We start from the raw sequence: 14,237 nt of genomic DNA, 5'->3' as shown, positions 1-14,237 counted from the left end.
GTAAGAGTTTTCCTCAGGAATGGATGTTAAATTATGTCAAATGCTTTTTTTCTGAAACTACTGATATAATCATATGGTTTTTCTTCTTAACTTGTTAATATGATGAGTTACATTGATTTTTGAATATTAAGCCAATATTGCATTCTTAGGATAAACCACTTTTAGTCACTATGTATTAACCTTTTTATGTATTTTTGGATTTGATTTCTTAAAACATTGTTTTGAATTTCTGTATCTATGTTAATGAAAGATATTGACCTGTAGTTTTCTTTTCTCTTAATGTCTTTGTCTAGTTTTGGTATCAGAGTAATGCTGCTCACCTAGAATGAGTTGAGAATTATTCCTTTGTCTTCATATATTTGGTTTTTTGGAAGAGCTTGTGTAGATTTGACAAAATTTTCCACCAAGGCTGTAAGTGTGGAGTTTTCTTTGTAGAAAGATTTTTATCTATCAATGCCATTTCATTAATTGATATAGGGCTATTCAGGTTCTATCTTTCACCTTTTCCTCGGCTTTCTTAAAAGATCGTTGTGGTAAGAACACTTAACATGAGATTTACCCTCTTAACAAATTTTTAAATGCATAATATGGTATTATTAACTACAGGCACAATGTTGTACAGCAGATCTCTAGAACTTACTTATCTCACATAACTGAAACTTTATACCATTGAATAGCAACTCCCCCTTTCCCTTCCCTGAAGACCTTTGCAACCACCACTCTACCTTCAGGTAAACCAAAAGAACCGTGAGATTATGACCTGAACCAAGATCAACAGTTGGACACTTAAGCAACTGAAGTTATGCAGGCACCCCCTAAATGTTTATATTCTTAACAGAAGTAATTCAAAATATGTGAAGCAAAAACTCATAGAACTGCAAAAAGAAAACAGAAAAATCTACAAAGATCAAAGTATCAATGCTCCTCTCTCAATAATCAATAGAATAGAAACATGAGTAAAGATATAGAAGACCTGAACAAAATTATCCACCAATATGACCTAATTGACATTTATAAAATACTTCAGACAACAGCTATCTGCATTCTATTTACTCCATCCATTAGTCTCTTTTTTCCTGTTTCTACCTTCTTTTGGATTAACTGAATTATTTTTATGATTCAATTTTATCTCCTTTGGTTGGTTAGCTCTTTTTGAAAAGAGCTCTTTTTAAAAAAATGTATATATCAGTTGTGTTAGTGTTTATACATTTTAACTTATCATAGTCTACCTCCAAGAGATACATTTTATAATATGCTTATATATTTCATTTTGGATAGTTTCTATTGCTATGTCTTCAGGTTCACTAATCTTATCTTCTGCAATGTTTAATCTGATGTTAATCCCATCCAGTACTTTTTTTTAATGTTTATTTTTGACAGAGCACAAGCATGCAAGTGGGGGAGGGGCAGAGAGAGAGGGAGACACAGGAGCCAAAGTGAGCTCTGCACTGACAACAGAGAGCCCAATGCAGGGCGAGATCATGATCTGAGCCGAAGTCAGATGCTTAACTGACTGAAACCCAGGCACCCCAGTGTTATTTTTTCATCTCAAACATATTTTTTTCCATCTCTAGAAGTTTGATTTGTATCTTAATATCTTCCATGTCTCTACTTAACTTTGTAAACATATGATATATAGCTATAATAGCTGTTTTAATATCCTCATCTGTTAATTTTAACATCTGCCTTTGTTCTGGTTTGGTTTCAATTGATTGACTTTTTTTTTTTCCTCATCATGGTTCTTTGCATCCTTGTTTTTTTGTTTTGTTTTGCTTTTTTATTGGTTTTTGTTTTTTTACTATATGCCAGACAGCGGGTGCTTTTCCCTGCTGAGTGTTGGATTTTTTTACTCCTATAAATATTCTTGAGCTTTGTTTTGCGATGCAGCTAAATTACTTGGAAACAGTTTGATTCTTTCTGGTCATAACTTTAAGATTTGTTAGGTAGGGCCAGAGCGTGTTTAGTCTAGGCTAATTTTGCCCCATTTCTGAGGCAAGACCCTTCTGAACACTCTACCCAATGATCCATAAATTATGAGATTTTCCAGTCTAGCTGGTGGGACTAGGCATTATGCCCAGCCATATGTGAGCATTTGATACTTTCTAATCCTCTAGGATGGCTCTTTCCCTGGTCTTGGGTTGCTTCCTCATGAACATGTGCTAACCAGTAGTCTGACAAACACTTGAGAGAACACTTTACAGATCTTGCCACCATATCTTTGAATTCACTTGAAGGAACTATCTTAGATTAGCTGATTAAAAGCTTTTTTTGTTGGGGTGCCTGTGTGGTCCAGTTGGTTGAGCACCAACTCTTGATTTTGGTGCAGGTAATGATCCCAGGGTCATGGGATCGAGACCTATGTTGGGCTCTGTGCTGAGTGTGTAGCCTGCTTGGGATTCTCTCCTTCCCTCTGCCCCTCTCTCTCATTCTCAAAATTAATTAATTAATTAATTAATAAAAGCTTTTTTCTTGATTGGGATCTGGCAATTCTATTTTTTACCTTTCCTATATATGGACCATCGCTACCAACTTTCAGGGTAGGTAAGGTGCAAAAACCTTTGACTCATTTGAAAAATCAATGGCCCTTTATCCCTCAGAAATATCACTGGTTATAGTGGTGATTTTTGTCTTCTCATGTTTGATTTGGTTATCTGTATTTTCTAATTTTTCTAGAATGAATATATTTATTGGGAATATTTTTGAAATAATCAGAACAAAATTATACCTCCCCCCCCCCCCCCCAATCATCGTTTATATTACTTATTCCACTTTTCTGGCTGTCTGCCCATGGGTTTCTGGAAGTCATGGCCAGAGGTGTAGTCAACAGGGCTTGCAAAATCTTGTACTTTAGTGGGCACTAAGGCCCCAGGATCAAGCTCACCTTCCTTTCTCTAAAGCATGATTAGTTGCTTCTCTTCTTGAGCTATTGCTGTACCATGTGTCTCTCTTCCTCTCTGGATGGACAGGAGGAGCCCAACACCAGTCCTTTGGATTCGGGTTTTCAGTCTTATTTCCTGTGCCTCAACTCATGTGCAGAATCTTCTCAGGATCCTACAGACTTACCCCTTCTTTTTTTTCTCGTTCTTGTTAATTGTACTGCTTGTTCCTACTTTATGCTGTACTTTACCATATTTGTGTCATTTTAATTAGTCCTGTAAGACTTCTTTCGAACACCAACCCCATTACTTTCTATTGATGGCTGTACTGGCTGCCTCCTCTACTTCTCTTAGGCTCTATTACTTTCCCCTCCAGCCTTTCTTCTTTTGTGTCTGTAGTCTATTATTACCGACTGTGTTATTCCATTTTCCTTTTAGTTGTTCTTTTTCTTCTGTGGCTGTCTTGAGATGCTCTCGCTCCTTATTTTCCCTGCTTGCTGACATCAGGCAAAGCTAAGAAATCTGAGATAAGACAACTTGGGCTTTGCTTTATCAAAGCAATCTGCTGTTGGCATCTCTCCTTCATTTCCAATTGCTTTACTCTCTTTTTGCCTTTTTTACACCCAAACTACAATCTATATTTTTCTTTCTTCATCTATATATTAGAACTGCTAGAACAGAGCCTGATATGTAGTACATATTGACTAAACATTTGTTGAATGAAAGAATAAATGAATGAATGGGTGAACATTTGGTTATTATACCTCCAATTGTGATTCTTGCTTTTATTTTAGTTCCTGGAAGCTGGTCCAGTTAGTTCATCATTGTTTATTATGAAGATTTTTACAGTTTGCCTGACCTCATGCCCCTTGCAAGCCACATATTTCTCATTCTTTACAGGAAGCACTGTTGTATCTTGGGCTTTTGCATCTATAATGATTTTCCTTACCATGTGTGTCGATGTGTGTTTTTTTTTTCCAGTGTTTGGGAAATGAGGGCTTTTGTCCGCAGAAAGGAATATAATATTTGAGTAATTAAATAATATTTAATTAACGTATGAGTTTGAATCTATAATTTTCTTAGGACCTTACATTCACTTTGCAATTCTGATTTTACTTGTAAGCCAAGCAATTTTCATAAAATTTAAAACAATTCCTCCACTTACATGATTAATACAATTCTAGCAGGTTAAAATCCTCTATACAATTAGTCATATTAGTAAGTCATCAATCAAAGTCCCTCAAACTTTTCAAAACATTTGTAAGTTACTAAAGCAATTTAGATGCCAGACAAGGCTGACTTGAGCCTCAACAATCAACATCCAAGTACTTGTAAATCTAAAAATTCACCCTTAAAAACGTGATTCAAAACTTTCAAAGTCTATTTACAAACATTATTAGATTATCAGATCTTTGCTATTTAAGATAATGAGAATAAAATTAAGCATGCATTTCAAATTGAAATCATGAAGGTAAATTTATGTCAGATGTTCTTAAACATTATTGACACTTTAGAGGCGCCTGGGTGGCTCAGTTGGTTAAGTGTCCAACTTCGGCTCAGGTCATGATCTAGCGGTCCACGAGTGCAAGCCCCGCATTGGGCTCTGTGTCGACAGCTCAGAGCCTGGACCCTGCTTCAGATTCTGTGTCTTCCTCTCTCTCTGCCCCTCCCCCACTCGTGCTCTGTCTCTCTTTCTCTCTCAAAAATAAACATGAAAAAATTTAAAAAAAATTACTAACACTTTAAACAAATTATAACTTCGATTCCTATACCTATTAATATATAATATTAATACTATGGGTCTAACTTACTCCATGATCCTTACATTTAATTCTAACCCTCCTGTACTTGTACAATCATATCCCAATAGAGGGGAGCTGTTTACCATTCTGGTGCATTAAGTTTACTTGGTTGAAAGACTTAGACTGTGATACAGTTACTTATGTATCAGATGTTCAAGACCAGGACATGGGTCATAGGGCTACAAACTTCTAGGATGATTCTACCCAAGCCACAAAGAGACACATTGCATACTGTTCTATCTGCCATGTCATTGTGGAAGCCAAGTTCCTGTCCTTTTTTGGGGATTGATTTGGCAGACTGTGTCCCTTGACCATTTTAACACTAAATTACACCTTTACTCAAATCTTTTGTAACGTCTTAAAACATTTCTTATCTTTTTTGGGACAGACTGAATTACGTACTCCTGTTCCAGTTGCCACAAATTGTCTTTATCAGTTAGATTCTTCATTTCCTTCAAACTTTTCTTAACTGACTCTTTTGGTTGCAAATTGAAAAATTCCAATTCAAATTGAAAGTAGCAAAAGTAGCCTGTTGGACTGAAAAGTCCCAGGAAGTGACAAATTCAGGTATGTACGATTCAAGTTTAAACAAATAAGTACCAGCAATAGGAATACCGCTGTCTGTCACTTGCTCCCTCCTGCTCTTTTTATTCTTCTTGTCTAGGTTTGGGCTCAATTCTTAATCTTGTTCTACATGGTAATAACAAGGCTCCAGGCAGCTCCAGGCTTATATGGTACTGACAGCAATCTCAAATGGAAAGACTCTCAGTCAGCATCCGTATCATTTCCCCAGAAAACCCTGACTGGGCAATGCTTGTGTCATGTGTCTTCCTCTAGACCAACCACTGTGGCCCAGGAAATGGGGTATTCTAAATGAACACCCTGGGTCGCAAGTCACTCCTGCGGTATGCATCTTGGGATCTCTTGACTGATAGGCTCAAAAGAATCACATAGAATTGGAGAGGGAAAGTATTTTGCAGTAAGAAATGCTAGACAGACAAAAAAGTGGCACGTGCCCACTACGGTACAGAATATATTCAGATAGTTTTAGGAGATTCATGTATATTGAGTCTTGGCTGTCCCTGCTGCCTGCTATAAACTTTGTCCCAAATGTAAAAGCACTTGGCAACTGCTTAAGTCAATCCCTTCTTCCTTGGCATAGCACTATTTCATTTTTGTATTGCTCAGTTACAAATCTGTCTTCTGCTTTTCCTGGAACTGCTAATACATTATATAGTCTTTATAAGTCATCCAAGGTCTCTCATATTTGTTTTTAATGTGGAAGCATTACCAAGTTTTTCCAGAGTTCTGCCCTCTGTTCTATAGGTATATATTCTCCAGAATAAATCCTGTTTCCCAGATGTACCAAATTTCTAGGGACCTGAGTTACTGAAAAGATGTCCCTTTAGGCTTATCCCAATTCAAATGATAAACTGAATCCCAATGCATAATCACGCTGCTAATTGCTTCTAAAATGGATCCTTATGACAAGTTTTCCCTACAAGAGATCTTTCCTGCTTTTGTCTTCTCCTGTCAGAAGATGCGCGGCTGCTTCTATTTTCCTGTCCTCTGGGGATGAAGATGATAATTATAATAGTAAAGTGACTAAAATGTATTGAGCAAATTGGTGCTGGCACTGTGCTAGGTACTTATGTGCAATATCTCTTTTGATCCTGACCACGAGCTGCGGGGCAGAGGTCAAGTCCTGGTTTTACACAGAGGAAAACAACCTCAAAGTGGTGGCTTGCCCAAGGTCACATAGCCAGTAAGACTTAAAACTGTATATGGGACTATCACCTTTATTTCCCTTTTCTTATTCCTCATTCTCCATCTGAGTGAATTTGCTTGCCTTCTTCCTGTCTGCTCCCATTCTTTAGTCATCCTGCCCTCCACTCTGACGCACACTCTACATGCCTTCCTGATAGCAGGCACTTAATAAATACCTGTTGAGGAGATAGTTGTGTCACCAGCTCAATGAACAGTCTAAACTCACGCTGTCACAGTGATGGCCACTTGGTCCCTTCAACATTTCCCATAAGGAAAGGTGTTATTTTTCCCATTAAAGTATAAAGAAATTAAATATAGAAAATGAAAGAATAAGGAGAGATCTGGGGGTCAACTCCGTGGGAAAGAGGTGGACCTACAATGGAATAGATCATATTCAGACTTTTGAAAACCCAGGGAAGTAACTGATATGTTTCCTTTAGAATAAATGCTTATATTTTTTTCATGATCTCATCCTCCTTGGTTTTCTCCTCTTCACACTCTGGTCCAGGCCCAGAGCTTCAGGCTGTTCTTCTGGTAGGCACATGTTAAGCCAGGCCTTTGCCCTTTGCCCTTGTCTCTGCCTGGGACTGTCTTCCTCCAGAGATCCATAGGACTCTCTCCCTTACCTCCTTCAGGTCTTTGCTTAAATGTCTCCTTCTTGTGACAACTTCCCCGGCTACCTATGTAAAATTTTATCCCCCTTCCTCCAGGATTCTCTTTTCTCCTTGCCTATTTTATTATTCTCCAGAGAACTAAGCATTTGGTAAATTAACATTGTAATTTTTAGTTTTCTGTCTCCCTTCACAAGGATGTATGTTCCATGAAGGCAAGAATTTTGCCTGTTTTGTTTATTGCTTACTCCCAGCATTGGAACAGTGACTAATATACAGTAGGCATCAGAGAATTGATGAATGAGTAAACAAAGATCTTTATTCATTCATTTATTCAGGAGACACTGACCACATGAAGGCTGAGTCTCCCCAAACTTCCCTTTGCACAAACACCTCAAGAAGGGGAGACAAAAATGCCCAATGGCAAATATGAAAATAATATCACAGGCATGCACAGAGTGTAAAAGAGTAGTATAAAACAGTTGCCATGATCACTATGCCATTGGAAAAGCCCAGATAGAGACAAGGAAAGGTCTTTGGGCCAGGTTCAGTCAGGGAAAGACAGGCAAGGAATTTCAGAGACCCAATCCTTCCCCTCTGCTCCAACCCCAAGATTCTGCCTCCTCTTATCTGAGTGATAAGAAGGCAAACCTGTCCCTGTCACCCTGGGAGTCAGCAGGGCAGAACACTTAAGTGCCAAACAATATACTACCTCTTGATTCATATGCAACTAACTTGCATATTTGGGAGTGAATTCTGTTAATATGCAAGACCTCATTTTGGAATACAATCATTTAAACCGTCTGCCAGTGTTTTATGTCTAAGGCGGAAGGTTCGCTGGCAAAGGGAATGGCACTGGTCTCCCCTGACGCTCCACAATGTGCCACCTGGCACAGGATGTTTTCAATTCGTGTGTTTGTTTGAAATGTAAATAAAATCCTTATTGGGAAGTGTCTGTCACAATCTCAGGAAAAAGCTCAAATAAAGAAAAGGACCGTCACCACTGACATAAATTGGAAAGTTAAGAGGTGCCTTGGAAAAATCATAAGCAGCTTTCTACAAACCTAATGCTTTGCCTTAATAAAAGCACAGTCAGTGTAATCCACAATGCTATCAAGATTAAAGGAGGAGCTAAGCCTGGAAACATGTGACACGGACTTTGTATGTTAGCATTCCAAAAAAGGAAACTCTGGAGATGGGCAAGCCAGAAGGCTGAAGGTCAATGGTGCTCAAGGTTTCGTTGGGCATTGTTAGTTTATTCAGTGTATAAGCATTTAAAAAAAATTCTGTTCATCCAATAACCTATTTTATATCAAGGTAATTGGTATGTAGGAAAATAACTGATGGTCCTTGAACACACTTGGAAAAAACCTACTCTTAAAAGTTTTCTCATGAGAAAATTCATTTTAACTTAAACCTTCCCCATCTACACACACACACACACACACACACACACGACTATACCTTTTCAGGTAAGTTGTCAAACAGATGTTTATACCTTACTGTCTAGGATCTGCCTTTGAATGGTAGTTGCAAACATACCCAGCATCTAGATCAGGGGTCAGCAAACTATAACTCCATGTCACAAATCTGACTGCTATCTGTTTTTGTAAATAATGTTTTGGTAAAACACAACTACATCTATTCCTTTATATATTGTCTACTATCTATGGGAGCTTTCCCTAGAATGGCAGAGTTGAATAGTCAAGATAGAGATAGTATAGCTTGTAAAGCATAGTAAGATATAAGCTATTTAGCCCTTCACAAAAAAAGGTTTTTGGGCTCCTAACCTAGTAGATGCAAATTTCTGATATCAAGTCTATAGTTAACTTTACTCTTAAACTAGCCCATTCTCCTAGGATAGTTTGGATACTAGTGTATAATAAAAAATTGTTAATTCAAAAATGGCAATGTGGTTTTACGACTGTATGTTGATTGTTATTTCCTCAATATATTAACTTCTATTAGATGAAAATGTTTTCTGTAAAACAGAATTATGAAACAGTTTAGACAGCACAGTGTGATGGCAAGTCAATGGCAAGACACTGCCCACAATGGAGTCCACATGCCCAAAGTGAGGAGGCTAATAAAATCAGGGGAGGGGCTGGAACTGTCTGAATCTCCTTAAGTGCGTATATTTCACAACTGTGGTGTCAAGAAAACAACTACTTGAAATGCCATGAGTAAGAGCTAAACGAGAAGGAGAGCATGAGGACGTCTTTCTGGTGAAACAATGTTTTTCTCTTACAAATCTGAAATATTTTCTCTTTTGTGTTATATTAATTTTTCCCCTTTTGAAATAACAGGGTTTCATCTTCTGCCAAATGATTTCCCCCTTTTGATTTCTGCATCAAATGAAAGTTAATTCCTTCACCTGGTTCACACAGACAGTTCCACAGGCTTAAACTGCATGATAAAAGAGGTTCAAATGGACGAATTTTTTCAGTAGGGGAAAATGGTAAAATTGCCAAGCTGAAATTTAAAAGAAATTTGTGTGTGTGTAGTTTTCATGGAATTGAAGGTGAAGGAACTGATAAGCCACACAATTTGCAGGCAATACGACGTATCTCAGTTCATGGGCTGTATGAAGTTTCCTCTCTCCATCCTGGGGGATGAGATCCATGCCATTTAGGAGTTCTGAGACCAGGGACAAGTCACTTCTACTTTTGGAGGGGGACTCAGTCACCATGACTGTCAGTAAAGAGTCGCAGCTGCTGTTGACAGGGCTCCTGAGAGGACTGAACGGAAAGGATCCTTGGTGTTTGTCAGCAAAACCTCAGGAGAACCTCCACCAGTAGCTGGTGATGGAGAAAGAAGGAAGTGAAAGTAAAATCAAGCATTTTTGTTGCTATTTAAAAGCCACCCTAGGAACAAGCCTTGCAGGGTAAAAAGTTGAAACTAAATGAGGCTTTCAGTTTTCTGTGGGTTTCAGTGATTCACATTAGCCTGAGGGCTCCCCTTTTGTCTCTCCCCGTGTAGCAGTGGTTACACCCGGGGTTGGCAGGAGATAAAATGCTGCTGTGCACACAGAAACTGCTTGTGCATTAGCCAGGGTCTCTCCGAAGGTAAAGTGCCTGAGCCACTTCCATTTTTTCTTTTTTAATATTCCTGGTATGTTAAAAAGTGCAATGCCAAAACAAAATTACAAACATTGTGATGCATTTTTTCAACGTAGACATTTATGTTTAAAAAAAAAAAAAAAAAAAAAAAGTAATTTTAACACACACATTTAAATAAGTGCCACATTAATTATCTTGTTTTTCAAAAGGTGATAGCATGCATAAGCAGTATTTATTTAGGGTATGCAATAGAGAATGAGACACAAACTTAAGTGTGATGAATATATATATATATATATATATATATATATATATAGGCTCATTGGGAGTGATGCCAAGCCTCTGTGTGACACCCTCTCAAATCTGAAAGTCTGGGTTAAAAGGCTCCCCTGCCCTCCTCCTCCCAGCTCCTCAGCCTCCAGCCCCAGCACTGAGACCTAACTGTTAGTATGCAATTATGACTGGGAAGCAGGGAGGAAGAAAGTAAGGGATTATGGGGAGGTCCATTATGGACTTCTTTCACAGATACTTTTCAAGTGCCTCCTACGTTCACAGTGTTGCCATTCAGCTCATATTCAGGGTTTGAATGTGGGCAGTTTTATTCTCTATTTGTGTTATCAGGCCTTTCTAAACCTCAGTGGTCTCATCAGCTACGTCATTTGTGAGGAACCTCACTGGAGGTTGTGAGGATTCGATGACGTATACACGTAAAGTATGACAGCAGTGCCTGGAATGGTGAACGAGCAGTACAAAAGTCATTGCGCCCAGAAAAGCTTAAATTCCAGTTCCTCACTCCATTCTCCCCTCTGCAAGCCGGTCTACCTGAAACAAATGCCTTGCAGTATCTAAAGATATTTGGTAAAATATAGATGAATAGTACTCCACTGATAAGGGTGGGGGGAAAAAGCATCACTATTAACAAAACTCTTAAAATTCATTAATCAGTCACTCAACAAGGAATGTGTTAGGCATTGTCTAGGGGCTCCCGTTATCATAGTGATCAAACCAGATATGGTCCCATGCTCATGGCTGGGAGAGATATTACATACATAAGTCATTTTGCATAATGTCAACTTTTTGTTAAAGTATAAAGTACATACAGAAATTGTAGGAATAATAGCACACAGTTCAATTAATTTTCATAAAGTGCACACACACACACTCATAGCCAGATCAAAATCAGAATCTTACCAGTATCCCAAATACCTTCCTCTGCCCCCTTACACTCATGGCACGTGCACACACACACACACACACACACACACACACACACCGTCCCACCCCGGATAAATATTATTCTGACTTCTAAAACCACGGATTACTTTAGCTTGTTATGTTTAGTTTATTCTCATTCCTGCATATTATTCTCCTGTATTAATGAATATACCATTATTTGTGTATCCACTCTACTGTTGGAAAGTTGGGCTGTTTCCAGTTTGGGAATATTATAAATACTACTGCACTTGATATTCTTGTATGTACCATTTGTTGGACATATGCATGCATTGTGTATACACTCCGGACTGAAATTACCAAGTATAAGGCTTGAGTATGATCAGTTTTAATACACGCTAACAGCTTTCCAAAGTAGTAACAATTTGCACTGTGTGCAAAGTATGAGAGATCTGGTTGCTGTACATTGTGGTTGCTCCACAGCGTATGAGAGATCTACATTGTCTCATCTCTCTCACTTTAGCCATTTTGGAGATCTGCTTGGCATCTCCTTTCTGATGTTAATCTGCATTTCCCTAGTGACTGACTAATGCAGTCCAATGCCTTTTTATATGTTTATTTTCTGTTTGGATATCTTCTCTTTTGAAGTATCTATTTTGACTTTTGCCCATTTTTGTATTGAGTTCTCTTCCTTTTTCTTACTGACTTGAAGGAGTGCTCTTTACAGTTCAGATAGTAAGAGACCTTTTACAGGAATATGTATTGAAACTCTCTTCTACTGGTCTCTGGCTTATCTTTTCACTCTCAGTGGTATTGGAAGAATTGATGTCCTTAATTTTAATGGAATCCAATTGATCAATACTTTTTCCCTTTATGGTTACTGCTTTTTTGTGTCTCAAGAAATCTTTGCCTGAGGCTGTTCTTGTGGAGGCAGCTAGTACAAGACTGGGAAATTGTTATGCACTCTGTTGCCTGGACCAGCAAACAGTACAGTCAGGAGAGCAAATGGTGTCCCCAAGAAACCAAAGGGCAAGATGCCTATTCATGCCCTCTTTGTGAAGATATGCTGGGAGGGACATATGAAGAAAAATCCAGAGACTCCTGTGAACTATGCATTCTCCAAATGCTCTGGGAGGTGAAATAGAGTGTGTGGGAGAGAGAAATGCGAATCTGATGAAATGGTAAAGGGCACGATGATCAGGAAATGAAGGTCAGTGACCAGCTAAGGGAGACAAGAAGAAAGATCATAATATCCCAAATGTTTTCATACCCCATCTGGCTTCCTCCTTTTCTACTTAGACCTCTGTGCAAGATCAAATCTACACACCCAGGCATTTTCATTGAGGATGTGGCCAAAAAGCTGGTGATATGTTATGGTAGGCAGGATTCCTAAAATTCCTCCACAAAGATATTCTACCTTAATCCCTGGAACCTATGGATGCGATGAGACGTCACTCACAATGTGATTGTGTTCTATGGCAGAGTTGGTCTTAAAATAGGAGATTATCTGGATGGGCATGATGTAACCAAGAAAACCTTTCCAAGCAGAGACCTTTCTCCAGCAGGTGGAAGAGGAAGTCAGAGAGATTTGAGGAATAAAGGGGGTTTGCCTTCAAGATGTAGGAGGCTACCTGAAAGGAATCCAGGAAACTTTACAGAGCTGAGAGAGGGCTCTGGCCAAGAGCCATCAAGGAAACAGGGTCCTCAGTCCTACAACCACAAGGAAATGAATTCTGTCAGCCACTTGAAGGAGCCTGGAAGTGATGTCTACTCAGAGCCTGCAGATGAGGATTCAGGTTGGCTGATAACTGGATTTCAGCCTTGTGATTCCCTGAGCAGGGATCCCAGTCATAACATACCAGACTTCTGATCTACACAACTGTGAGCTGATCAACGGGTGCTGGTTTAAACTGCAAAGTTTGTAGGAATTTGTGACACAGTGATAGAAAACAAAGGATGCGGAATAATTTGAGTGATACTGAGAAGCCCCCTTATAATGAGGCAACAAAGTTGAAGGAGATGAGTGAGAATGATGTTGTCAAACATAGTCTAAAGGAAAATGGGAAGAAGGGGCCATCTAACACTCCCTGAGAAAAAGAGTGCAGGAGGGCAATGAAGAGCATGAGGAGGAGAATAACTAATAAAACCTGTGCAGTAAGTGACCCACCTCCTCTCTGAGAAGGTGTCTGCGGCTCTCCTTGAGTTTGGTTCCACAACCGGAAATGGTCACACCATAGTTTTTGAAGTGCTCTAGACATTGCAGGTGGTTTCCCAGAAATGCTTACGGATATCAAGAGCACCCAGAAGTCCCATCAAAGGTGTTCATATTTATAAATGTTTTTAAAATAAAAAGACACTCTTGTTGTCTTCATTCCATCAACTTGGGATTTGTGTGAATGGGCAGTTAAAACATTCCTGGGATGTAAAAAAAAAAAATGTAGTGCTATCCGTTAGAAATCCTGTTAGGAACCCTGGAACTCTAGTTTGCTAAAAGGACACAACAGACTAGACCTCACGTGGTCCCCGCTGGGTAGTGTAATGTGGGAGGTTGCACCTCGTGTGGGGGGTCCGGGGACGAGGACAAACCTGCTGATGCTGCTTCCGGTTGTCTTTTTCCATAGAGTGACAACATCCCGCAGACGTTCTTGGTGGTGGAAAAGGGCTATCGGCTGGCAGGAGACGTGTTCTGGTTCTCTTGGTGAAATCTGGTAGTTTGAAAACGAACTGGACAACTCTTCATCATCAGAAAAGTGACCAGCCACTGCCTCCATGAAAGCGCAGAAGCCATCTGACCTTAAAGCACAATTTGCAACGTTCTGTTATTTATTATTTATTTTTTTCAGTACGTTGAGGATGCTAAGACTTTCTTTTCGTGTAAATGTTTCCACTGAAGCATAATGTAATACAGACGAGTGCATGCACAGCCGGCATGGAGCCGTACGAGTTTTG

Source organism: Neofelis nebulosa, chromosome 8 (assembly GCF_028018385.1).
Source record: "Neofelis nebulosa isolate mNeoNeb1 chromosome 8, mNeoNeb1.pri, whole genome shotgun sequence".
In the NCBI taxonomy this organism is placed as follows: Eukaryota; Metazoa; Chordata; class Mammalia; order Carnivora; family Felidae; genus Neofelis; species Neofelis nebulosa.
Note: the sequence above shows the minus strand (reverse complement) of the source record.